This window comes from Lissotriton helveticus, chromosome 7 (assembly GCF_964261635.1).
Source record: "Lissotriton helveticus chromosome 7, aLisHel1.1, whole genome shotgun sequence".
In the NCBI taxonomy this organism is placed as follows: domain Eukaryota; kingdom Metazoa; phylum Chordata; class Amphibia; order Caudata; family Salamandridae; genus Lissotriton; species Lissotriton helveticus.
In genome coordinates this window covers 1,302,147,623-1,302,175,392 of record NC_136068.1, presented here as the reverse complement: position 1 = coordinate 1,302,175,392, position 27,770 = coordinate 1,302,147,623, and the positions used below count along the sequence as shown (strand labels likewise).

At 49.9% G+C, this 27,770-nt stretch overlaps 1 long non-coding RNA gene and 1 pseudogene across 2 annotated transcripts in view; one reads left to right on the top strand and one right to left on the bottom strand.

Annotated features, from left to right (window-relative positions):
- The window catches only part of LOC144770238 (uncharacterized), a 1,037,372-nt gene that overhangs the window by 639,211 nt on the left and 370,391 nt on the right, over positions 1 to 27,770 (bottom strand). The window lies entirely within an intron of this gene.
- LOC144767367 (ferritin heavy chain B pseudogene) lies at positions 10,455 to 11,194 on the top strand (annotated as a pseudogene).

Genomic DNA, 27,770 nt, shown 5'->3' with positions numbered 1-27,770 from the left:
TGCACCCTTGCGACTGAACTGGGCATCATGGGCAAGGGAGATAAGACGCAAACAAAGCTCCCCTTTGAACTGCGCAGGGCGAAGGCCCCGGACCCACAGCAGACCGAGCCTGTGCAGCAGAACAGGAGCCCGGAGAGCACGATCTACTCGGACATCAAGGACCTGCTAGTCACTATGGAAAAGGGCCTACGGGACAGCATGGCGTCGTTAGGCACAAAGATTGACTCCCTGACCTATCGCATGGACCGGATGTCAGAGAGAGTGGATAAACACGCGGAGCGATTGGACATGTCGGAGAGACGCTTGACTGAAGTGGAAGAGGCGCAAATGGAACTCGACAAAGACCGTAAACAGATTGGCAAGCTCCTACAGGTCATACAAGACATGTCGGAAGATTTAGAAGCCCGCTCTAGGCGCTCTAATATACGTATCACGGGAGTTTCGGAGACGACGCAGACTGGAAAAATTGAGTTGTTTGTAGAAAAACTGCTGATCACGCTACTGGGCGATGACGTCTTCTCGCCCATGTTCATGATTGAGAGGGCACACCGCGCGCTGGGCCCTCGCCCACACCCGGGAGCTCCCACGAGGCCAATCATCGCGAAACTGCTCAACTATAGGAACAGAGACACTGCGCTGAGAATGGCTAGGGAGAAGGGGAAGCTACAGTTCGAGGGTGCAACCATCTCCTTATATCCGGACTTCACCGCGAAGGTGCACGAGGAACGCAGACACTTCGCCCCATATAAACAACAGCTTCGCGACCTTGCGTTGGACTATGCTATGCTGTACCCGGCGAAGCTAAGGATTAACAGACAGGGTAACTCTCATTTTTTCACCGACCCGAAAGTCCTGCAGAAGGCCCTAAAATCCTGGACTAAGGAGCAAAAAAACAGCCCAAGAAGTCAGCCCAGAGAGCTAGTAAACGCCAGCTGCCTGGATGACCAGGAATAGGAACACTGCACCCCTTTGTTCTATTGTAGCCTCGCCGGTGCACGGGCTGCAGTGGGGCCTGGGCATTGGTGAGACGCGAGGCCTGGACTGGTGGGGCCCACAGCTCGCCGGATGGCTGAGAGGGGAGAGCACGCAGGGCGCGATCGAGAGCTGAGATGTCCTGCAACTTGGTGAGATCTTTCCATGATATTTTCTCCCATAGACAGGATAGAGACTTCGCTTAACCGATACCAAGGGGGCTGGGGGCTCCTCCTGTATGTTTCTGATAATTGTGGCGCTCGAACCAGGGATGAGCGGGGGTTGGACAAGCAGGGGTGGGAGGTTGCTGAAAGAAGCACAATGGATTATTGAATTTGGCTCACGTTGTAGGATGGGGTGACGACGCTAGGGGCGAAACTGAGATAGGCTTTTGTTAGCAATTGGTATTTGTTCTTGTTCTGGCGACCTCGGCCCCAGCGCTGTACGCACTAATGAGTCCCGATTGGGACTCTTTGGGAACTTTGAGATGTTTTGGGGGGGGGATGTATTTTCATGCTAGGCCGAGTTGGGGTTGGTCTGCTGTGGGAGGGGGGGAGGACCTATGGGGAAAGAGAAGTGTTCTTGTATTAAGATGTATGCATTGTGCCCTTTGTCTCCACGCCTACGACTGGCTCACCACAGATTGGTCCATGTTCACGGCCCGCTAGGCCACACTGTTCTCCACGCTGGTCAGGTCGCCTCTTGGATACACTGTGCCACGCACATTAAGCGCGCCCCATCATGATGTCTAATTCAACGGATGTGCAGGAACATGCACAGCCAGCCAATATACGCGCCCTTACATGGAATGTTAGGGGGTTGAATGACTTCAGGAAGTTGAGAAAGGTGTTGGGCTACTTAAAAAGACCCAAAATAGACTTAGCGTTGCTACAGGAAACCCACCTGCCACTAACAAGTAGAATGCTTCATAGTAGGGGACTGGAGGGGAATGTGGCTGCAGCCGGGTTCACTACACACGCCAGGGGGGTCATCACATGGGTTAACCCGGGTTCGAAACTACTATTACACACACTGAGCGCTGATCCAGAGGGTAGATACGTCATGGCGTCTTGTAAGGGCATGGGACTAGACTTGCTAGGTGTCAACGCATATGGTCCTAATTACGACGCCCCAGAGTTTTACGAAGCACTAGCTACAAAAATTAGTACATATGACACACCCCAGATACTTTGGGGGGGGACTTTAATTTGACATTGAACCCAGACGTAGACAGGTCTACTGGACCGCCTCGCAGGCCATCGGCATCTGCACAGATGATGGCAGCCAGACTGTTAGTGTTGGACATGGAAGATGTGTGGAGAAGCAGGAATGCGGGGCCGGGAGGGTACACACATTACTCGGACTACCACTGTGTGCATACAAAATAGATTATTGGTTTGCCACTTCGGGTACGAATCGTAGCATTAGGCACTGCACGGTATTACCGCGTACACTGTCAGACCATTCCCCATACTTTTGGTGCTGGAGGCCCCAGTTAGGAAAATTCCCCCCTTTACATGGCGTTTTCCGCCATATTCACTCCTAGATCCGTTTTTTCGCAAAGAACTGGCAGAGTCGATAGAACTATTTTTTTTTTTTAAATGTTGGGTCGGTGGAGGACTTCCAAACTGTGTGGGAAGCGTTCAAAGTCTATATACGAGGCATTGCGATGTCTAAGCACTCTAGCGTCCTGAAAGCGACAAGATGCCGGTTGACGGAGCTAGAAAGACAGCTACGAGCCCTTGAGGAGCAGCAGCGGATCAGACTAGATGAGGGCACGGAGGAGGAAATCAAAAACCTCCTAGTAGAGTACCATGACGAAGCTGACAGGCAAATATGCCACGGCGCGCACATACGGAGAGGGTGAAAGACCTGGCTCGGTACTGGCTAACATCCTTAAAGGCAAGAGAGGGAAACCGCTTGTCACGGAAATGAAGGACGCGGATGGGCACAGCACCACCGATGAGGCGGATATAGCAACTATCTTCAGAGACTATTATTCGCACCTGTACTCCGCGAGGAGCGGAGACCTATCAGCTGAAATCCTAGACTACTTAGAACATATAAAGCTGCCATTCCTCACGGACGCTCAAAGGGAATTCCTCGCGTATCCTATACAAAACGACGAAATCAGGGAAGCCCTGGCCTCAATGCAATCGGGTAGTGCGCCCGGCATGGGTGGTCTGACAGTAGACTTGTATAAAACATTTTTGGAGCAGCTGCTGCCGCACATCTCCACTCTGATGAGTGACATCTGCATCCAGGGCAGCATGCCGAGCTCCATGAGAGAGGCTATGATTGTTACTATACTTAAACCGGATAAGACACATGACGAATGCGGATCATACCGACCGCTGTCATTGCTAAATGTAGACACTAAACTGTATGCCAAAGTACTGACGACCAGATTGGCACTGCTTGTCCCGGAATTAGTGGCCCCAGAGCAAGCAGGGTTCATTCCTAGCAGGAACTTGACATACAATATAAGAACGGTACTAGGGACTATCCAACACGTCAGGCAGGACGTGACGGCAGCGGCCATATTCCTTGACATGGAGAAAGCGTTTGACTCGGTGGAATGGCCGTTTCTGTTACAGGTTCTGCGACGGATGGGAATCGGGGAGCCCTTTCTACAAATGATTGGCGCCCTATACCAAGGGCCCTTGGCTAGAGTGAGGGTCGGCAATGCGATTTCACAACCTCTCTACATAGGCAGAGGAACCCGCCAGGGATGTCCTCTATCCCCATTGCTATATGCATTGGCGGCGGAGCCACTGGCCTGCGCCCTGAGAGAATACCATGACCACAAGAGCATACGGTTTCCAACCTACAAAATAGTAGTGTCTATGTACGGGGATGATACGCTGCTATACGTGCATGACCCTGCGACACATCTCACCCCGCTACTGAGAGAGGTGGTACACTTTGGGGCACTCTCTGGCCTCAAAGTCAACTGGGCAAAATCTATTGTCTTCCCTCTTACGCCTGCGACCAAGCAGATGGAGACGGAATACCCCCTTCAGTGGTCCGACGACCCGATTAGGTATCTTGGAATACAACTCCACCCGGACCTGCTCATTAGTCAGAACTACGGGCGTGCGATTAGCAAGTTGGAGGGCGATATAGCAATCTGGTGGAAATTGCCTCTTACTCTGATGGGCCGAATAGCCATCATGAAGATGGTGGTCCTGCCGCGATTTCTGTTCCTCTTCAACGCTCTCCCAATAGTGCTATCTAAGGGCTTTTTTCAGCGACTGACGAGTCTCATGATCGGCCTAGCTTGGGCGGGGAAGCAGCCCAGGGCCAAATGGTCGACACTCATACTGCCCTACCACATGGGAGGTCTGGCAGCCCCGTACCTTGAACTCTATTACAGAGTGGCTCAGGCGTCGCACCTGCACACTTGGATTCACGGAGACAAGATGATCCCGCATGTTCGCATGGAACGACTATTTGCGCACCCGCAGCCGCTACCGGCCACGATTTGTATCCCCCGGGACCGTAGAACTGGAGTTCTAGACTCCATTCGCTTCTGCAACGGCAGGGGGGGTGCGCTACTATACTCACCAGAGATGCCTTTGGAATGGATGCTCTGGCTCCCTCCTATGGGTGAGAAGGGTGTCACGAAAGAGTTGGACGAAACTAGGTCTTCACCGTGCAGGCGACCTTTTTCAGGACGGTGTGGCCAAAAACTGGGATCAAGTGAGGGGCGATGGCAGAGTGATATCTATGCTGCAGCGCTTCCAGTTCCACAGGGCACGGAGTGCACTTTCGGAGCTGCTTGGTCCGGACATGGCGGAGCCCCCAGACGTCCCTGAATTGACTTATGTGATCATGGCCAAGGAGCCCAGGAAGCTCCTCACGAATCTGTACAGAATTGCTAGGTCGCAAGGAGAGCACCAGCTTATGAAAGCAAGACTGGCATGGCAGAGAGACTTGGAAACCACGTTAGAGGACGTGGTATGGCGGTACTGCTGCGAAAGCACAAAGCGGATATCGCTTAATGGCCGGCATAGGCTAATCCATTTTAAATTCCTGCAAAGGGTGTACTACACCCCAGAGAGACTTCACAGATACGGACTGAGACAAACAGCTTAATGTGAGCGTTGTCATGCCGCAAATACAGAGTTCATGCACTTGGCGTGGACCTGCTCGGGCATCCAATCTTTCTGTAAAGACATCTTTTCGGAGATGAGCAAAATCCTGGAGGTGGACATGGCACCGGAGCTGGGCTTGGCGCTTATAGGCAATTCCAAGAGGCTCCCAGTAGCGATTCGCAGACTTGCGGACATGGGGATGCTAATGGCTAGGAGAGTAGTGGCACAATGCTGGATGAGAGGGCCGCTCCAACCAGAGATAGATGGGCGAGAGATATGTTGTACTGTAGCACCCAAGCGGAGAACTATAGTGAATTACTGCCCCCCAAGAGTCGCCCTAAATATTTTTGGGCACTATACCAAACTTACCTCAGTGGGAGGGAACGAGAGGAAGCTGACAGTCCGGAGACGGGGACACAGAGTTGGCAAGTAGACAAAGAACCGGCACTCTAGGAGAGCCGTACGCCAGTAACAGAGACTGCTCCATGGAGTGTGACAGAGGCGCGAAGTGGCACAGGTAAAGTGTAGATGAGAGGAGCGGCTATGCGGACGCACAGTACACTTCAAGGAGGGCTAGGTCACTGCAACCGGGACAGACATCCTGGAGGGGGTTGCCCAGATAGAGTGTAGGAACAAATGGGGAACACGCTGAGTGCAGGTGTGGCTGTGAAACAGACCGGAATGTCACTATGGATTTTACACTTTTCTTATACACGGTGAGCACAAGGAGTGAAAGTGTGGGGGGAGACAGGCCTAAAATATGTGTTGGGAGTTAGTTTTAGTTTAGTCGTTGCACGAACACACTTGTTACACAACTATACGGCAGAATGGAGGGAAGGGTACGTAGGGAAGTACCTTGGGAGAAAACAATGGAAAAATGCTTGACAACTGTACCCTATGGTTTATTTGACGGTGACACTGTGCATGGGGCAGCTCCTTCGAGATCTACGCCGCCGGACCCCCGGGTTGTCGGCTGATGGGCTGTGTAAGCACGTGTCTATTGCATAAGCTGAAATGAGTAGGACGCGGCCGGCCCTTTAGGTTGTAGGCCCGAAGTTGTATAACTGCAGTTAGTGACAATAAATAAAATTATAAAAAATTAAAATAAAATAAAAAGTGTGTCACAACAGACACACAAATAACTAGTAGCAAGAATTGCCTATGCACACATGAACAACAATCATAAACATTCGTATTGTGAATATGAACAGAAAAAAAGTATGAAAACAAAGACAGCAATAATCGTTGATTTCTTAAACTTGAGATTTTTTTGCATATTTTTAATCGTTCCAAAAGCCAGCTGAGGAACAGAGTTAACGTGCCTCCTCAGGGCTGGAAAAAGATACAAAATATACCATGGAACATCTGATAAATCAAACATAATCTTTCCTAGCATCAACAAACTCTAAAAAACCAGGTGCATCAGAACATAGAACAGTGGTGCTCAGTGAGTGTATTTCATGTGGAGACAAGTTTGGCAAGAAGATGGTTAAGGCAACACAAGTAGTTCCAAATGGTCCTACATGTACAAACGTGCACGTTGCATCTATTATGCAAAATATTCCCAACACTAACCAGTAGTGAGGCCATTAGTCACCCAGGACACACCCGTGCTCCATGCAACGCAACGTGTGCCTCGATCCTACAAAAATCCAGTGATGAATTCATCACCCGCTCCCCCAATGGAGAGCATCTTAAAATGACATACCTTGCGGTCGTGTCGCACAAACGGTAAAGGTCTGTCAGAAAAATATAATGAAAATAGAGAACAAAGGGAGGTCAGGAATTTAAATAGGGACTGATACGTATTACAAGAAATGCCCGCTATCGTAAGATATATGCGCAGGACGTGTAATTTAAAGAAATGGCAAAGTGGCTCATCGGTTATAATTCCGACCTGGCGGGGCCAGTTGTCCTCAGTAGTCGAGGGAAGGTCAAGTAAGCTTCCAAGTCTAAAATATCTGCATAAGGGCCGGGGACAAGGATACAGAAAAGTAAAAGAAGGGCGCCAAATCAGCTTTAAATGAAGCTGGTGAAGCCCCAAACCCTTGTTATATAGTGGCTGTTCGATCATGATGAGTTCCAATTCCTACCGTAACACAGTGTATTTGTCCTCTTAGAAGTTTGTTAAAAATGAGGCACATCTAAAAGTAGTCGTTATGGCTGCGACTACGAGTACATAGGCGCTCTGCAAAAAAATAAGCATATGAAACTCCATGAAGTCAATGGCACTCTTGTGCATGGCTCAAAGACTAAATATGGTCTATCTAACTGGTCTAACCAAAACCATCAGACCATAATATCCCCAGGCACCTAGTACGTATGGTCAAAAGAATGTTACCTTATAAAGTTTCAATTCGCTCCTACGACACCAGGGAACCTCACGTTATGCTGCAGTGGATGGCTCACAGCATGCGTAAATCAATTAGCGAAAAAAAACGTAGGGGCACATAAATAAAAACACGTCCTAAATCGACCTTAATATAAAACGCGCATAAACTCCGAAAGTTATTACTCACAGTAGTAAAGATCAGTCCGTTCCGTGCGGGGTTCCCGGTTCACTGCCAACTGTATGTTGTGACATGTGACCGGAAGACTCGGACTTAAATGTTGACCCGGCAATGTAAAAAAAACACCCCAGGCCGGGAGACTAGAACGCGCAAACCCGGAAAAGGAGGATCGTAATTATGCAGCGGCCATATCTAAAGTGACCCCCTGTCGTAAACGACTCGCATTAGGTTCTACATAAAGGCCAGTAGTTCGTGCCATACAGATTCCTGATGTATTGAATCCCCAACTTGAGATACAGCAACGTTTAGAAAAACACCCCAGTGCAAATCATCGCCCGGTGATGCGACGCTCCATATCGTAGTCCTTCTTTAATTACTGACCGTCAACCCAGTGTGAATCGCCGCCCGGTCATGTGACGATCCATATTCTAGTCTTTCTTTCCGTTTATGATTAAAAGTCCTATTTACAAATTATGCACGTACATAAAAAATATATAATTTCCAATCTGTTAGTCATAGTCAATAATTCTAAATATACAGTTGTATCTCATTCTTAAAGCGAAATTATGTCTTCTTGTCCTATTTATCATTCATACAGATTGTATAGTTATTCCATGTATATTTTTCTTAGCTACATAGCTAGTATATCAATTAGTTACATAATTCTCAGCAAAAGAATTTCTTGAATGCAACATATTTTTTCGTTTTTGCTGTTGTCTCCCAATCTTGAGCGCAAAGCACCCCCAACATAAGGTACTTCCCACAGATGGGTCGAAATAAACATGAAAATCCTCCCATATTTCTTTCCGCATTTGAGAGCATCATGCTCTTAGTAAGTATCCAACACAATTATAAGGTTAGACATAGGAATACTATATCTAAGCAAGGGGTGATTACACGACCTTGCCCCAGCTGAGTAATCAGCCAGTTGTGTCAGTTTGGATGGCCAGCCAGGGGTGGCATAAGATATGCTGCAGCCCCTGGTAGGCCTTGGGTGCACCTATGCCCTGGGTACCTATAGTACACTGTACAGGGACTCACAAGAGTGGCCCAATATCCAATTAGGTATGTACCTAAGGTACATGGAGTCCATTTTATAGAGAGAGCAGATAGCCTGGGGCCCTGATTAGCAGGATCCCAGGCCAACTAAGTCAAAAACCAGCTAAACACAAGGCGAAAAATCTGGGGTAACCATAGTCAGGTATCCACCTTCCTACAGTCAGCTCTGTAATGTCGATTGCCACGTTTACTGCACGTCAAGGACAGAGGATGAATGTCTCTTGACAAGTTCTGCTTGCATTTTAGGTTTACATTGGGTTTGGTAATTGCAGTATCCTACCACTTGCGGTCAGAGAAAGTAGATAACTGGTTGGATATAGCAGTGCAAGATCTGGAACACTTTGCAGGAAAGCAGGCAAACATGAAGCACATATATCGTCATCTGGAAGGGGGATACAGATGGGTCAGTTCTGTTTGGACAAATGCTCCGTTAGTAAGAGCTCTGTAGGTTAAGGCGTGCACGGCAAGGACCTGGGCGTAACCAGCACAGGCTTGCTTCCTGGGTTTGTAAAGTTGATGTGATGGGCCAATTGGTGCTGCACCGTGCGTAAGCCAGATGTCGCAGTTGAATACTAGCGCATGTCGTGCATAATCAAGATATCACAGATTTGGATATTAACACATGCCCTAAGCACAGTTACTATTAGGTTCTGATTCCTATACTCCGGCACAACACCACATATATTGTACATTCAAGACACATGTTATACGTTCCACCGACCCCGATGAGAGGTAACCACACATTTTAAGCGGTGTCAATCATTACGGGTCAAGAGGGGCGAGTAGGGGTCGCAACAAGACTCCTGCAGCAGGGAGTTCCGCAAGGCACCAAGGAGTTGGTGAGAAATAGGACTGGCAGGTATCGCTGGGTGCCTGCTGCCTGGCCACTGTGGGGTTTTATTGTGATCTCAAAGGTCTTAGGAGGTCATGGCAAAGTAAACCTGGGCTGAATCACATGCGGGGTGTGGTGGTCCTTACCTCAATTCATAGGGTCACTCCGTATTGGGTCTAGCTAACGATCATCTCAGTTGACTTCTAATTTTCAGCCCCTAGTTTTGCCATCTGTGACTAGGTTAGCCACGAACTTTAATAAAGTGATGTCAGGCATGTCCAAGTAAGGGTTAAGAGGCCAGCAGTCGGCCCTGGAATTCAAGTTCACAGGCCTGTTGAGTGGCAGAACTGTTAGGACTTGTGTTCGACCTCCTGGTCACAGGTTCAGATCCTGGTAGGTCCACTCAGCATTTCATCCATCTGAGGTCGATAAATCAAGTACCATGGAGTTGAGTAACAATAAACATATGTTAATTCTCCCGCCCTATAGCCTTAGCTGGCAGCCATGCAGGGTGGAAGTTGTCATCCAACAAGTGTGCTACGGTCCAAAGATTGGGGAAACTTCTGGGTTAAAGCACTAATGCGCTACAAAGTATTAAAAAACATTGCCCAAGAATACTAGCAGAAGTTGGGGAGGGCAAGGCGTCACCTAGGTTGATGACTGGCTTATTTCGATGGACATGCTCCAACAAGCGCTATACACAGGTGTGAGTTGAGCATCAAACTAGGGACCGGTGAATTATGGTAGTCTGAAATAACACCACGGCAGGTGTGGCAGGGGGCGTGTTCAGGAGAAGCCATGGAGACCTCGCGCAGGAGGGTGAACAGCGCAATGCGTATATTCACAGAGAATAGGGGTTTGGTTTTATCCTGTATAGGTTACTGCACGCCAAGTCCACAGGGTGTTTGAATGCAGATAAGATACACCTGTCCAAAGGGGGAATGGACCTATTCTTGCTTGATCTGGGAGAGGCCTTGGAAACAGCAGCAACGCCATGGAGTCCCAGGTGCGCCAGAACTACAACCGCGAGTGCGAGGCGGCCATCAACCGCATGATCAACACCGAGCTGTACGCCTCCTACGTCTACCTGTCCATGTCCTACTACTTCGACTGGGACGACGTGGCACTGACCCACATAGCCAAGTACTTCAAGGAGCAGAGCCACGAGGAGTGCGAGCACGCCGAGAAGTAGTTCATGAAGTACCAGAACATGCGCGGTGGGCGCATGGTGCTGCAGGTTGTCAAGAAACCAGAGTGTGACGAGTGTAGCAACACCTTGGTAGCCATGCAGGCGGCCCTGCAGCTGCAGAAGAACGTCAACCAGGCCCTGCTGGACCTGCACAAGGTGGCATCTGACAACGTGGACCCCCACCTCTGTGACTTCCTGGAGTCTGAGTACCTAGAGGAACAGGTGAAGTCCATCAAGGAACTTGGCGATTACATCACCAACCTGAAGCGCCTGGGCGCGCCCCAGAATGGCATGGGCGAGTACCTGTTCAACAAGCACACCCTGGGGGAGAGCAGCTAAGCTCCCCCAGGCGGGAACACCAGTCCGCTGTACACACCAACGAAGCCTCATTGTTCTGTCATTTACACTGCTGTGATTCGATCAAAAGGTGTATGTGAAGTGAGGTTCTTGTATATGTATCCAGGCTTCTGGCAGTGGCTACTGTGCCTGTCAACATGTTTCCAAGAAATAAAGGTTTTCAGGATAAAAAAAAAAAGGGTGCAGGTAACTAGGTCTATCGTGGTGGGGGGCCCTGGGGTGACGGTGGCCACACCCAGTGCTGTGGCGGAGTTTCAGGGCGATCCAGAGGCTGTAAGGTACAGATGGGTACCCTCTGCAGGAGCACAGTAAGGGTGCGAAACCCAAAAATCCCCAGGGAGGTGCTCACGTTAGACCCTGGAGGAGCGACTGCACACCGTTAGTCCTTCGGGTGATTGTGGACCTGAGCAACCAGGGGTTGCCTGCAACGCTCCGCCCCCCTGAGTTGGGAGGGGCGTGAGTAAGGGGGTGGACTGGCAGCCTGCCGGTGGGAGGGGCTATCCCCTCCCCCAAATCGACAAACACCGGTTGGCGGGGCCACCGGGTATTTTGGCTCATCAGGTGGGCAGGCGGCGAGGGAATGCCTGCCCTGGGATCACCCGTAAGATAACCCACCATGTTGGCATATTTGTTATGCAAATAAACCTACAGCAATTTTCTCCACTAAAAATGTGTTGTGTCTGATTATTTCTTCAGAGTATTGTTGTGGGAGGGATGGGGAGTGTTCAGGAGCGGTGCGTCCATTGGGGCGTACGGGCGTAGCCCCCCGCTCGCGCCCGCAGCTCCCTGAATCAGTTTTTTTTTTTAAAGTTCAAAGAAGACGAGGCGTGCCGAGGGAGAACTGACAATCTTGTCAGTCAACATGACGCCAGCCCGCTCACCCCTTGAGTGGGCGGATTGACGTCATGCTGACTGACAGGATTGTCACCAGCATACAGCAACACAAGTGCGCATGAGTGGGGACGGAGGGCGAATTTTCGCACCGTGCCCACTCATGCGCAGTTGTGTTTTTACCTTTTTGCGCATGCCCAATTAGGTGCCCTTCGGTCTCCTAATGGGTGTGCTGGGGCGAAGAGAAACCTGTGTCCCCCGCGCCTGGATTGGCTGAGAGAGGCTGCCAGTGCCGACGTGAAGGCGCCAAGCCAGGGGAGAGCAGAGATGGCGCGGACGGGCTTACGCTATGAGGTAAGTTTTGTTTTTTATTGTAATTCCCTGCTCCCCCCCGCCCCTCTCCACCGTGAACCGTGACTGATTGTAAATCCTGTCCTGCTAATAATCAGTGTCGCTAGAATTATGCGGCAGGACAGGGCCAAATTATGTTTCAGGGTTGATACAAATTGTGCGGGAAGGAAAAGGAAAGGCAAATTATGCAGCATAATACCTGGCCGCCTGTGGTCCAAAGGGACGACCTCGCTGGGGCGAGTGGTTTGTTTGGAAGAAGTTTATTAAATTGTAATTAACTGTGATGTGCATCCAGCAGTCCCGCTGCTAACTTTACGCTTTTAGTGGCACAATAGGTTCCTTATTCGCTAATCGCCATGCTCTCTTGATTGGCTCTCAGGGCAGGACGCTGCTTCTCAGCAGGAGACTGTGCAGATAACACAAAGCTCCTGAAAGGCCGCTGCGAGCAGACACGGGAAAACACACTTATAGGGCGCTCCACTGCAATTACACCGGCTTCCTTTCAGACCAGCAGTGACAAGTAATCAAAGCATACTTCCGGGCACCGAGGCTGGTGTGAAAATCCGAGCAGCAGTCATCATGCACTTGTTGTGTCAGAGCGTTCAGTAATTCCATTCACATAGCGCTTAGATCCACATAATTAACAGCATGGACCATGTTGCTAAGTACATAGGTTGTGTGATGGGAGGGCTTGCAGTGCATTTGGAGTGAAAGAAGGCTGTCATCCTTTTTCTATTCAGGAAATGCTGTATATTTATTGCGTGACATGTGCCTAATTCAAGAATCCTTCCCTAGGTGGTGCACAGCAGCATCAGCCTCATGTCACAGTTGATGTGGTTGTAATTTGTGTATGTCTCCACCATGGTGTTGTGCTGCCGTCATTGCTGGCCTCACTTATACTGCATCAAAATAGCCTTGTGTCCAGTGAAAGAAAGTTTACGCCTCACCACTTTCAAATGTCACCAGCCACCACTGGGAGTGTTGCCGATATTGGCACTATGTAGGGCTGCCCCAGGCCCTCGAAGGGGGCCCTCCTAAGAGGGCGGCCCCCCTTAGTGCCACAGGATGGCACACTGTTAGCCTCCCAGTGTTGGGGGAACACTTGAGGGTCCTCCAGGCCTGCTTCACTTCCCGGCAGGAGAGGGTGGGGGGAGAGGTACTTATACCTCTCCCGCCCACTGATCACCCTCTTTCTCTTGCTGCCCTGACGCCATGTCCCTCCCCACTGTGTACCCGGCATACAGGCTGGGGGGGGTGTGATTCACTAACTTATCATTTTGTGTTGCAGGCGGAGTTACAGGGCGATCCAAAGGCTGTAAGGTACAGAAGGGTACCCTCTGCAGGATCACAGTAAGGGTGAGAAAGCCAAAAATCCCCAGTGAGGTCCTCACGTTGGACCCTGGAGGAGTGACGGCGCCCCGTTAGTCCTTCGGGCGGTTGTGGACCTGAGCAACCGGGGATTGCCTGCAACGCTCCACCCCCTGAGTTGGGAGGGGTGTGAGTAAGGGGGTGGACTGGCGGTCCGCCGGTGTGAGGGCTATCCCCTACCTCAAATCGACAAACACCGGTTGGCGAGGGTCACCGGGTATTTTGGCTCATCAGGTGGGCAGGTGGGGAGGGGCTGCCTGCCCTGGGATCACCCGTAAGATAACCCACCATGTTGGCATATTTGTTATGCAAATAAACCTGCAGCAATTGTCTCCACTAAAAATGTGTTGCGTCTGATTATTTCTCCAGAGTATTGCTGTGGGAGGGATGGGGAGTGTTGCTGATATTGGCACTATGGCAGCGCTCATCAATAAAGACAGACGAGTCACTAAGCATATCAATAAAGTCATTGTATCCCAGTATCGTGCATGCTGATAACATGGCTTTCTAATAAGAGCTTCTAACTGCTCCTGCTTTGGAACGCATACAAATGAGACCCCACTGTTTCAGTGGACCGTAGCTGAAAAGTAACCTAACCAGGACCTGAGGCAACTGTGCAGAAATCTGCCGAGACCACGGGTGAAAACCAGGGGCTGTCCCGACAAATCCGGGCAGCCTGGTCACCCTAGCTGGGGGTAACCAAAAGTCTCCGCTTTGCAGGGCCAACCCCGCATTTTTGTGATCTGTACTGGCAAATTTCTGTAAAAAAAAAATACAACATGTTAAATAACTAAGTTCAGACAAAGACCTTCACGAGAACGAACTAGCGCAGGATTGCTTAGCGCAACATAAGACTTTTTAGACGTAATTTTCCGATTCTCACTGTAGGTGGCAGTGTTTGCACAGGTTGCGAGTCGGAGGGCCGCAGCAGTCACGCGTATGTAAATTAATAGTTCTCGATTCAGTGGCAATAAAAATGATACAAACTGCACATAGTGTAGTGTGAGTGACGAAGCCTGTACCAAAACACTGGAGAACTGGGGAAGAACACAGAATGCTGCCATGTAATAGTTTCATCCAGAATGGCATATAAAGGTTCCACCCACGACACTACACGGAATCCAAATTACTAGTGAGTAGTATCCTCTTGCCACTCCTTAGGCGGTGGCTCCAATGGCTTTTTGTGGGGGCGGTTCAGGAAGGACCCAGAACTACTATACCTGCTCTAACACAAGAGAGGCATCTCGACAAACAATTTGAGAGTAGATTAAGTTTCACAGTGTGGTCAGCCCAGGCTCACGTGACCACCTACTTTGGCCTCACTTAACCACTGCTATACCTTACCTGTCTGCCTCCCAGACCATGGTAGAAGACTGCACTTGACTAAGCATGAGATGGCGAAGAGCCTTCCTACCGCAATACTGTGCAGTACTTGTGACCGACTTATAAAGACATCAGCTTGTAGTCATCTGGGGTTGCGGCCCACAAAGCGGAGTGAAGGGTCATCCATTGCAAATTGCCCCAGTATGCGTCAAATCCAACCACGCATCGTCATTCAGTGTTCCCTTGGTGATTGGGTGCAGACATATTGATAACTTTCCTTTACGTTATGGTAGGCCCTTAATGACATGACATCATAGGTTAAAAAATCTTGCCGCTCCCCAGTCCAGCAGTGTGACATAGTATGGAACCAGCGCTTTCCTCCAGTGGAGCATTTAGCATGCATACCCATGGGAACTGAATAGCTCACCCCCGCCTCTCACGTGAACTGTTGCTAGCAGTAGTGTAAGAGCAGGGTCGGAGAGGGGTTGTTGCAATCCGACCCAAAAATGTGGCCCACATTCGCGGGTCGTCCCATTTCAGAAACCATCATTTGGTTAGTCTCATTGGACTCATTTTTAGAGAAATGTTTATTAACCTAAGCATTTAAAGCCTATAGAATAAGAGAGATTGGTGAAAACTAGAAGCTCTGCATTTTGGCTATGTGGGCGAGGTAAAATAAAATGGGCGAAGGGCCACAATAGCTGGTCTGGCTAGGGTTGCCACCTGGCTGTTGTTTTACCGACATGCCCTGTGTTTTAATATCCTGGGCAGTGTAAAAATGAAGAGAAATGCGAACGTCTCTATTTTTTTTCCTCTGATCAGTATGTAAACAGTCAATGTAAGTTGAAAGCACTTTAAAATATGGACTAAAGCTGCTTTTTGTAAAGACGAGGTCCACTCGAAGCAGGTTTAAGCTGAAGATTATCATGCACTGATCCTTGCAGAATCTTATAACATAAATAAGTTGCAGTTTTATTTTCTAATTGCTTTTTTATAGTTTTACATAATGTGAACTCGGCGCTAGGGCATTGGAGCGATTTACATGATCAACAGTTACACTACACAAGATAAAATGCATTTTTATTTTAGGTTTTGGAAGATTAAGTGATTTGCCCAGAATCACAGGATGTTGAGCTGACGCTGGGCCTCGGACCTAGTCTCCGACTGCCAAAGTAGGCAGCTTTGGCCACAACTCCACATCCTCTCTACTTTAATAAAAGCCTAACAAAGGTTACTTTACAGCTAGGCCTATGCAAATACACACACACACCCTCCAGGAAGGCTTCTCTTAGGTCACACCCTCCCCAGGCCTGCATAGCCTCAGGATGATGGCCTTGCAGGGGAGCGGTCCAGAACAAGCATTTACAATGCAACGGTCTCGCCTTCGGAAAAGTTAGAGCTATTGGCATTGTAAATGACAAACTTTTTATTTATGTGTTGGTTTTGAAAACAGATATATAAATGGCATTGTCATTTACAATCCCAATAGCTTAATCTCTCGCAAATACAAGACCTATTGCATTTGCACCACACCCACACACAGAGAGCCACACACACACACACACAGAGCCACACACACACACACAGAGCCACACACACACGGAGCCACACACTTACATAGAGCCAAACACACACACAAACACACACAGACCCACACACACACACACACACAAAGCCACAGAGAGACATACTCACACACACACACAGAGCCACACACACACAGAGAGCCACACACACACAGAGAGCCACACACACACACACAGAGGCACACACACACAGAGCCACACACACACACAGCCACACACACACACAGCCACACACACAGAGCCACACACACACAGAGCCACACACAGACACACACACAAAGTTCTCACATAGGAGCGCGCAGTCAGTAGTTATCTTGAAAATCTGCTATGGATGTAATCCTGTTCTAGTTCAATTATTCTTTTGAAAAACCTTTACACAAAAGTGCACCTTCATTTTATTTCTTCAAACACACACTCACAGAGACCCCCCCACACACAGACCCCCCCACACACCCAGACTCCCCCACACACAGACCCACACACACACACACAGACCCACACACACCCAGGAATTTTGTCAGGAGAAGAGGTGCCACGGCGACAAAGTGTGAGGTGAGGTGGGGGTGGATGGGGGGGCGTGGGTGGGTTGCAGTGCGGTCGATAAAGGAGAGAGTGGGTGGGGGGGATTCGCGCGGCGGGCGGGGGCTTGCTGGGGCCGTAAGTTCGGAAGAGCGGCTCAAGGAGGGGGGGACGTCGTGCTTCAGGAAGTAATTGCATGGAATAAGTAGATGGATGAGATGCGTGCAGAGTGGAGAAGCCAGGGGCAATGAGGCAGTAAATGGTAAGGAGTGGGTGGGGGGGGCATTCACCACAAGCACAGGACGGCATACCAAGGCAAAATACCGTGAAGGAAAGCCCCCTTCCTGCGCAGCTCCCAGCACGTAAAATAAGGCGTGGGAGCGATCCAAGTCTGCAGCAACAGAGAGGGCGGGGGCCCCCGGGGAGAAAGTGCCAAAGTCCAACTACAAAGTATGCAAGGAAGTTTCATGCGTCAAGTTGGTTGTGGGGGTCGAGTGCAGGGAGATGGCGGTTGGGCGGTTGGGCGGTACGGATAGAGGACTGGCATTTTTCATAAGGCTGCAGGGGGGGGCGCTGGCCCAGTGGTTGGTGGAGTTGGGAGTGTGCCGTGGGACAGTGGGGGCTTTCAGTGGGTGTTTGGCGCCCCCTCCCCTCGGTGAGGGAAAGATGGGTTTGGACCGGCAAAGCAGGGCCCTGGCATGCTAATAGCTGTGGCATTGGCGGTGCAAGTAATACCTGGAAAGACAGCCCCTGCTGCTCCCCTCCGGTGCGAGAAAGGCTGAGCAGACGGGGTGTATCCCAACTTGAAAGAAAGCGAGCCCCAGTCTGCGTTCCTGCCCAAAGCCATTGAACGTGAGGAGAGCTGGAGGGTTTAAAGGGCTTTACAGGAGACGCCGGAAAGTTGCCCGGAGGCTGCGGCTGCCCTTGATTCTAAGTCACTCACATGCGCTTGCACCACCCTGTTGTCCTTATGCTCTCCGCATGCCAGTCAGCCCAAATGCCACCAGTCATGTGCTCCACCATTTCTTCATCATGCTGGCTGGAGATGTACGTCAGAGATGTGGGTTGTCTTGCGCCAGATCGGCTGGGAATTTTCAGACCAGGGGAGATGTTGGCGGCGGGTGCCTTTTGTCAAGGGCAGTTGAATTTTGGGGGGCTCATTGGTGTCCTGTGGGCTAATCTGGTTGCAGGGGCAGGAGACCAGTCCCCCGCCAGCGATACTTTGCTAGGCCAGGGTCAAGACTGGTTGGCAGAGGGGCGTGTCTTGGGGATTTCTCAGGAGGCGGCATGCAGAGCATGAAGCATCGCAAGTTATGCCAGGATCGGAGCCCGCGGGGTGCCAGGTGGCTGTGCTCTGGGTGGGGTGGGGGGGGATACGGGCTTCCTTCCTGGCCGCGCAGGCATGGCATGGATGAGGCCCCGTCCCCCACACACAAGCGGGGCTTCGTCATAAACAAAGTAAAAACTACAACTCCCATCATGCAACTTTAGCCCACGCTGCTTGTCTGCCCCAAGAAACAGGAAGAAGAAAGTAGTCAGAAACTTGATTCTGATGATCCATTAGACAAGCGCTCGCCATGTCTGTAATCCCCGTCCTTTTCAGACTGTGGGGCGTGTTTTTCTTTCTCCCCTCTTCTCCATTGGCTGGAATGTAAACAACGGGAGTGTCTTTGACTGTTGTTTTTACATTCCAGCCATTGGAGAAGAGGGTAGAACAAAACTAAAAAACACGCCCCCAATCCGAAAAGGACGAGGCTTAGATGGAAAGAATGACATCACTGAGACCTCTTCTCCAATGGCTGGCCACCGTTTAGGAGGCCAGCCAATGGAGAAGAGGGGCGGGGTTCGCCCGCGCTACTCTGAGTCATTAACTCTCGCCAGCTGGCCTAAAAAGGGCACAGCTACTGCTGCTTCAGCAGGACCTGAGGTGTGGATGGCCCATATCCAAAAATCCTGCTCCCCCAGTGAGACATCTGCATACTCCCACCTGCCCCCACCCACCAGTGTCTGAATGTGAAGGCCTGGCAGGGGGGGCATCAGGGGCAAGACACTGGTTCTGGCCCCACTGGGGACCGAGGTAAGAATGACCCATCAAATAGAGCAACACCTGGACACCATTAAGGCAGATTGTCACACTTAACACCTTTGCCCCGCACACCATTGCCTGAAGTGCGATGGCCTGGGAGGGCAGGAATGAATCAGAGGCCCTTTAAAAAATGGCCCACATGTCACCCTTGGGCACCGGCCCATCGGCCAATGCCCGACTGCCCGCCTTCACAATCCGACGCTGCATAAGAGTTGTAAAGCTGAGGGCCTATGGAGAGGAGGAGCTTCTGGTACCTCCAGTATATCAGTGATTAAATTGTGATGAGGTGTTGCCTAAAGACATTGGGTATTAGCTTCACTGGAATTGGGGACGGGGCAGGGCTTGATGAATCTAGAGTAGGATAGTGTAAACATGTTCACATTCTCTTCTGTCTGCATTTCCTGATTTCCATCCTAGTAAACCTGTTACTACATGACTTGCATTCTCCCTCGGAGGTCTTCATTTTGGTGGCCAGGCACGCTGAAGCCAGAATGGATTACCCTAGGACCAGGTTGAGTTTTTGGAGGGTGGTGCGAATTAGGCATACTTGTGCATACCTTTGGTGAGCGGGTCACTGCATGGACAGCAGCCTTCAAGGGGGATCTGGTGTATCTCAGTGATAATGACCAACAGGCCACTGCCTTCATAGAGCTGGGCAAGGACCAGAGCTGGGTGTACAACAGTTTTGAAATTTGCTAGTGGTAAAAAGGGCTTCACTTTGCTGTTGTTGTGGTAATCTGTGTGGTGTAGGTCTTCAAGCTGAGGTTGACGTCAGTTAGCTAGCCCAGAGATTTTTTTTTTAAGTCAAGGTTCATTCTTGTTGGTGTATATGGGAGCACTGGTGATGAGTACAAATTGTGTCTTAGCGGAGTTCAGTTTGAAATACATAATGGACATCCTGGATTGGACTGCAGCAAGGCATTCCGCTAGGAGACTAATACTGTACGTAGATGAGACTTTGTGCTAGAGTTGTGTGTCATCAGTGGGGAAGTTGGGGCTTTGGTTTACTAGACTTCACAGCATTCAATACCATCAATCACTCCACATTTATTCCCAGAGCGAAATTATGTGGGTTTCAAGATTCTGCTGTTAAGCGGTTAGACTCGTTCCTGATCAGTCTTCAGCAAACGGTTAGCGTTCAGTAGTTCTCCCCTCTTATTTAACCTGTATACGGCCGCGTAGCTCTTGCATTATCTATTTATTTATTTATTTATTTATGCATTTTTATATAGCGCGGACTTTACCCGAAGGTGTCAGAGCGCTTCACAAAAGGAACAGAAATGAAACATAATGAGAAACATTACAAAAGAACAGATTACAAAAGCATACATTACGTTACATAAGGTAATAGTGACATTTGTGAGCAAACAAAATACATGAGGTAGTAAAAATTGTGAGCAACCAAAAATACATGAGGTAGTAAAGGTAATAGTGACAATTGTGAACAAACAAAATACATGAGGTAGTAAAAATTGTGAGCAGCCAAAAATACATGAGGTAGTAAAAAGTGCACAGGAGGAAAAAGTGACAAGTGTGCAGTTACAAGAGAAAACAAAGTATCATTTGAGGTATAATACTGCAAAAGGTGCTAGACACTCAGGCACAAGAACAAGCGTTATGTAGGCAAAGGAGGCACTTGTGCCAGTATCAAAGGTAAAAACATGTGATAGGTAGCAAACCGTGTGTTACAAGGGCAAAGTGGTGTATGCATGTTACACAAGGGCACCAAACACAAGTACATGGAAAATACTCCAAAGAGGCAGACACTCCAACCCCAGGAATACCCTGGGAAGGCACTTGCATGGTCGTGGAAATTATCAGTAGTGTATCTATATACACGAGTGTCCATTTCTGTATGTACGCTGACAACATGCAAATCTTGTTTAGGCTCAATTCAGATGCTGCCACATTTCCGACCCCTCCACTAATATCCCTGAAGCCTTCACATCTGGTTAGTCATCAATTTTTATAAAAGTGAATCGTGCTAAGACTCAAGCGCTAATCACTGGGAATTGTACTGAAAACTGCGACCCCAACCTTTGGCCAGACATCATGGGCACACTGCCAGTTTCCATATACACCATAAAAGGCTTAGGGGTCACCCGCTGATGTCAATCTTTCCCTGGAGCAGCAAATATCTAAAGTTATCAGCACCTGTGTTTGGCATCTCTTAAATATCTAACGAAGATTCTGCCTTTTATTCTTTCTTGCCATTACAATCAAGTAGTTGCCACGTTTATACATTCATATTAAGACTGCACTAACGTCAATGGGACCAATGATTACGAGACATTAACTGGTGTCAGAGGGCAGATGAAACGACCTACAAACCCAGGGGCTGTGTAAAGAAATGGAAGAGGGTATGGGGGCCTTGGTGGAAGTATAGAGCCACTCGGGGTGGGGATGGGTAGGGGGTAAAAGTGTAATCAGATCAGTGTACTGCCAAGTCGGTCTTCGATTGTATGATGAAATGCTGTTATCCTTCATGCTAATTGACCATTACCGTATAATGAATGAGATCATGAGCAAAGTTAATAAAAAATACATTTAAAAAAAGACTGCACTCACGTTTGTTACCTGACTCTCCCCAATAAACTGATCAGAAAACTTCAACTAATTCAAAAGCAGTCAAGGATCATATCAACCCAATTCTTTTCCTGCTACAATGGCTGCCAGAGGCCCAAAAGATCCAATTTAGAATTCTGGTTCCTTTTCATATTAGCAAGCATGGTTATGCTCCATCTTTCTTATCAAACAAATTCAACATCCATACCCCTTTTCAAAGTATTTGGCCAGAGGGCAAATTTCTTTTGGTTGTCCCAAGAGTTCGTACTTCCTCCTTTGGTGAGATAGCATTTTTGTGTGCAGCAGCTAAACACTAGAAGCTGTCACCGGTAGACATACCCAAACCTCATTGATTAGGTTTAGATAAAAACTAAAGCGGCTTTCAGCTTAGCTTAAAATGTTCTGATGTGTTTTTCTATGAAGTTGGATTATTTCGTTTAGAGCCAATAAACTTCAATGATTGTGTGCTTAAACAATACCCTCAACTTAACAACATACCAACAACTACAATAGCTTGGAGCCTTATTTGTTGATTGGTGGACGGCCATTTGTCCGGGAGGATGGCGGAGGACTTTACATCTGCCACCCTGACAAACTACCACCTGCCATATCTAGAGATCACTGCCAGAACAGTGGTGAACTCTGTGAATCCAAAAGAACTACCGTCATGGCCTTTCCTCTGAAGGCACTGCAAGCTTGGTGCGTGGCTGCTGCATTTCAGGTGGCAGAGCACTACATTTCATACTTTTCAAAAACAAACTCCCAAAGTGGGAGTTTGTTATTAAAATGCAAACAACCAATGACCCCAAATCCTGGGAGTGTCCCCCCAGGCAGTAGGTGTATTTTTTCTTTTTTTTTCTTTCTGTTTCAAGACTTTCAGGTTTTTCTTGAAAGTAATGGATAGGAAAAAAAACCATCAATTCATCCACTCTAAATTGGGCGGGTGGTCTGACGTCCTTAATTCCTCGAACCATCGAAGCATGCTTTCAGATGGTGAAGCCAGTGGGGGCACTGCTGCCAGAAATATTACAGTCCACCTGACTTGAAGCAGAGCAGGTGGACCGAGAATTTGAAGGAGAGTGTAAACCGACACATTTGTGGTAGTGTATCCTATCCACCAAACTGTGAATTGGGCCCGTAATGTACAGCCCAGTACTTGCCTTTTAGAAAAAGAAAGTTCTTTAATCACCCAGGAGGACTAAATAATACATAATTCAATTATGGTAAGTGAATACAGGATTGTATCCCTGGTTGCGTACTTCAGATGGGTCCACACTGTCCTGTTCCAGTATCCTCTCGCCAGTCAGGTAAGCTTAGAAGCTATAGCACCCAGTGTATTGTGAAAGCAGCATCAATTAGGTACAGGTGCAGATTATATCATTGTTATCCCTGTGGTGCTTAGAAGCGCCATTCAGTTGTTTTTTCTTACTCTTGCTTAACTTTAGGCAGAAATCTCAAGTCCTCGAGCTTGACGTCCAAGAAATGCACCTTAGTTCTTTTGCCACATGTGAGGATATAGGGTGAATTATATGGTGCGGTTGTGCAACCTCACTGTGTAATACACTTACCAGCCCCTTTAGGACCCTAGGGCTTCATCTGTCAAACCCTCAACTCAATCCTGGGTAGCTGTGGCACTGAGCAGCAAGGAGCACACAGAGGGACAACTGTTAAGCATTTAAACAGCACTAAAACAACTGAAGAAGAAATAGACACAACACGCATGAAATTCAACAACAATTAATAAAAATAGACGGTATTTTTATAAGAATTTAGACACCTGAACTAAAAAGATCCACCGGAGGGTTCCAGAATATAGATTTTTAAACCAATAATAAATCAAAGCAATTTTACTCAACCATGCTCATCAAGCAAGGGACCCCCTCTAAAAGGCGTGTAAGGTCAGGGAGTAAGAGGGGAATGAATATCGGAACAACTAGAATAAGAATGCTCCCCTTTGACCTATATTTCTTTATCAATGATTACATCTGGTATGGGTGTAGATACATGTGCAAAGCTACATAGTTACAACATACTCAACCATGAGCAAGCATTGGCAAAGCCAAAAAAGTGGACACTTAAAAACCTTTTCACAGAAAACTTAGGTAAGTATCAGTGCAGTCGGTTAGAAGTACTTGGGGCAACCAACTCTGGGAGGGATCTTGTCAAAGGGATCAACAAGGTCCTCACAAACAGTTACCTTCATAGGAGAAGCAGGACTTCAACAGTTGCAGACACTTTATCCGCGTGGCAATGGATTACTATGCAGTGGTCCTACTGCAAGTGAGGAAGGATGCTGAAGATGCCCCAAGGATGCTATCCAGTGGTCCTACTGCAAGTGCGGAAGGATGCTGAAGATGCCCCAAGGATGCTATGGATGTGATGCAGTCAACAGGGGTATTCCTTTAGGGAATCCTAAGGCCACGAAGTAGAAATGAAACAAATTTGTAAAAGCACACATTTATCCAAAGGCATCAAGGTGCTGAAACCATTATTCAAACCTAATCTCAGGGACAGAAAAACCACCCTGGAGGCCTTAACAAAGAGACCGTGACCTCGGTCACAGGCCCGCACTCCCCTGACAGCTCCTGCGAGCCGCCGCTGCCCCTGGTCCCTGCCTCGTAGGTTCGAGGTTGCTGTGAACCTCGGCCATTCCTGCTCGGGTTTGCACTGTATTTCTGCTGACTGTTTTGTGTGCCCGTTATTGCCTATTCTGCCTTTTCTCTGCCTGACCCCATGGTCTCCCTCTGGTCTCTGGCCCCCTCGTCGCCCACACCCCTCGCTTCCCGCCTCTGCTCTCCCGCCCTTCCCCTCTCCCTGCGCCCATTCTCCCGTCCGGCTTCCCGCCTCCCAGCTGAGCGCCCCTCCCCTCCCCTTCAAATGCAAACCGCTGTGCGGACGCGCCGTTGGCGCGGCAAGGGCAAGCCCATCTGCGCCCGTTTGGGCCTGGACCGCGCCCAGCGCCGGAACCCCCTGGACCCCGGAGAGGCCATGTCGCCCGACTGAACTACGACGCCAGCACCCTCAAAGCATTCAACCCCGGTCGAGAACACACCTACAACCGGGCAACCCCGAAACACACCCAAGGACCCTTCACCTGCCGGAACTGCAACTTCACCAGCATCCGGCCAGCCAAACTACCCACCAAGGAACCCAACTACCTCAGATGCATCCTCCTCAACATCCGCTCCGCCTGCAAACACGCCGTCGAGCTCTGGGACCTCCTCGACTCTGCCTCCCCTGAAAGTGGCCTTCCTGACGGAGACCTGGCTGAACCCTGCCTCCACACCCGACATTGCCATTGCCATCCCGGAAGGATACAAAATCGCATGCAGGGACTGCACCAACGGAACAGGAGGAGGAATCGCCATTGTCCACAGGAACACCCTCAGAGTATCGACCAACACCGACTACACCCTCAACACCGCCGAACACATACACTTCCAGATCCACACAGATCCCAACACCACCCTCAGAGGAACCCTCATCTACAGACCCCCGGACCCTGACCACAGTTTAGCGACTCCATCGCCGACTTCGTCAGCACGTCCATCCTCCTAGGAGACCTGAACTTCCATCAATGACACAAACTCCACCACCCTGCTCGACAACCTCGACAACCTCCCCAACCTCAGACTTAGACAGCTCGTGACAACACCCACCCACACCGCCGGCCACACGCTCGACCCCATCTTCACCGCAAGCCCCCACGTGTCCTTCAACCGCACCACCGATCCCCACTGGACCGACCACCATTGCGTCCACTTTACCTTCAGGAAGCCCACCACGCACCACCGCACCCAACTGCTGCCTCGACAATGCTGGAGCAAAGTCACCGATGACCAGCTCACCACCACCCTCGCCCAGAGCCCACCAGCCGACCCCACCGACCCCAACACCGCCGCCCGCAACCTCAGACAATGGATCGACGACTGCGCCAACACCATCACCCTGCTCAAGACACCCTCCAACCGCCACACCAGCAAGAAAGCCACCTGGTTCACCGAAGACCTCCAGGTCTCTAAAAGAACATGCCGAAAACTGGAGAAGAACTGGCTCCGCGAACGATCACCGGACAGCTACATAGCCCACAAGAACACCACCCGCAGACACCACCAACTCATCAGAGCCGCCAAGAGGGCCTCATTCAAGGACCGCCTAGACAACAACGCACACAATAGCAAGGGCTCTTCAACATCGTGAAGGAACTCTCCAACCCCAGCTCCAACGCCAACGACATCCCGCCTTCGCAAGACCTATGCGACTCACTGGCAACCTTCTTCCACCGCAAGATCACCGACATCCACGGCAGCTTCAACACCACGTCCGCCCCGATGACCACCGCCCCCACCACCACCGCACGCACAAACCACCTACTCTCCTGGACAAGCAGTAACAACAAGGACACCAGCGAGACCATGAAGACCATCCACTCCGGCTCACCGCTAGACCCATGCCCCCACTACATCTTCAACAAAGCCAGCACATCTATCGCACCTCATATCAGCAAAGCCATCAACATGTCCTCCTAGACAGCAACCTTCCCGGAAAGCTGGAAACACGCCGAGATCAACGCCTTACTCAAGAAACCAAAAGCGGACCCCAAGGACCTCAAGAACTTCCGGCCCATCTCCCTTCTCCCATTCCCGGCTAAGGTCACTGAGAAAATCGTCAATAAACAGCTGACCCGCTACCTCGAAGACAACAACATCCTGGACCCATCCCAGTCCGGTTTCCGCAGCAACCACAGCACCGAAACCGCCCTCATCGCCGCCACAGATGACATCAGGACCCTGCTAGACAACGGAGAAACAGCAGCTCTCTTCCTCCTGGACCTGTCAGCCGCCTTCGACACGGTCTGTCACCACACACTACGCACACGCCTACACGACGCCGGAATCCAAGGGAAGGCCCTGGACTGTACCACATCCTTCCTCTCCGGCAGAACTCAGAGCGTCCGCCTCCCCCCTTCCACTCCAATGCCACCAAGATCATCTGCGGCATACCCCAGGGCTCGTCCCTCAGCCCGACACTGTTCAACATCTACATGGCACCCCTCGCGCACATCGCCGGTCAACATGACCTCAACATCATCTCCTACGCCGACGACACCCAGCGGATCATCTCCCTCACCAAAGACCCTCACACAGCCAAAACCAACCTCCACGAAGGAATGAAGGCCGTCGCCGACTGGATGAGGAACAGCCGACTGAAGCTGAACTCGGACAAGACGGAGGTCCTGATCCTTGGGCCCACCCCTTCGGCCTGGGACGGCTCCTGGTGGCCGACCACACTGGGAACTGCTCCGACACCCACAGACCACGCACGCAACCCAGGGGTCATTCTCGACTCCACCCTCACCATGACTAAGCAGGTCAACGCTGTCTCCTCCTCCTGCTTCAATACCCTCCGAATGCTACGTAGGATCTTCAAGTGGATCCCCACTGAAACTAGAAGAACAGTCACCCAGGCCCTCTTCACCAGCAGGCTGGACTACGGTAATGCACTCTACGCAGGGGCATCGTCCAAACTCCTGAGACGGCTGCAACGCATCCAGAACGCAACAAGAGGATAACCTTCAAGCTCCTCATCCACGCACACAAAGCCCTCCACGACACCGGCCCAGCGTACCTCAACAGACGACTCAACTTCTACACCCCCACCGCAAGCTCCACTCTGCCGACCTCGCTCTCGCCACTGTCCCCCGCATTCGAAGAACGACAGCCGGAGGCAGATCCTTCTCCCACCTCGTCGCCAAGACCTGGAACACCCTCCCCACCAAACTACGGCACCAACCTATGGCTTACCCAAGACCTACTGGCCTTCAGAAGACTACTCAAGACCTGGCTCTTCGATCAGTAGCAGCACCCTCCTCCCCCCCCCCCCCAGCCTTGATACCCTCACGGGTATGTAGCACGCTTTACAAGAGTCTTGATTGATTGATTGAACAAAAAGGCCATGAGCACTATAGTAAAAAGCAAGATTTTAAGAGCTTTCCTATAAGCCATATGATTTTTCAGGCTAGTTAGGTGACAGCATTCCATAACTTATCAGCAGCCACTGAGAAGGATCTACCTCCCCACCTTGTTTTCCGAAATTTAGGGATCACCATCAATTGTGTTCAGCCT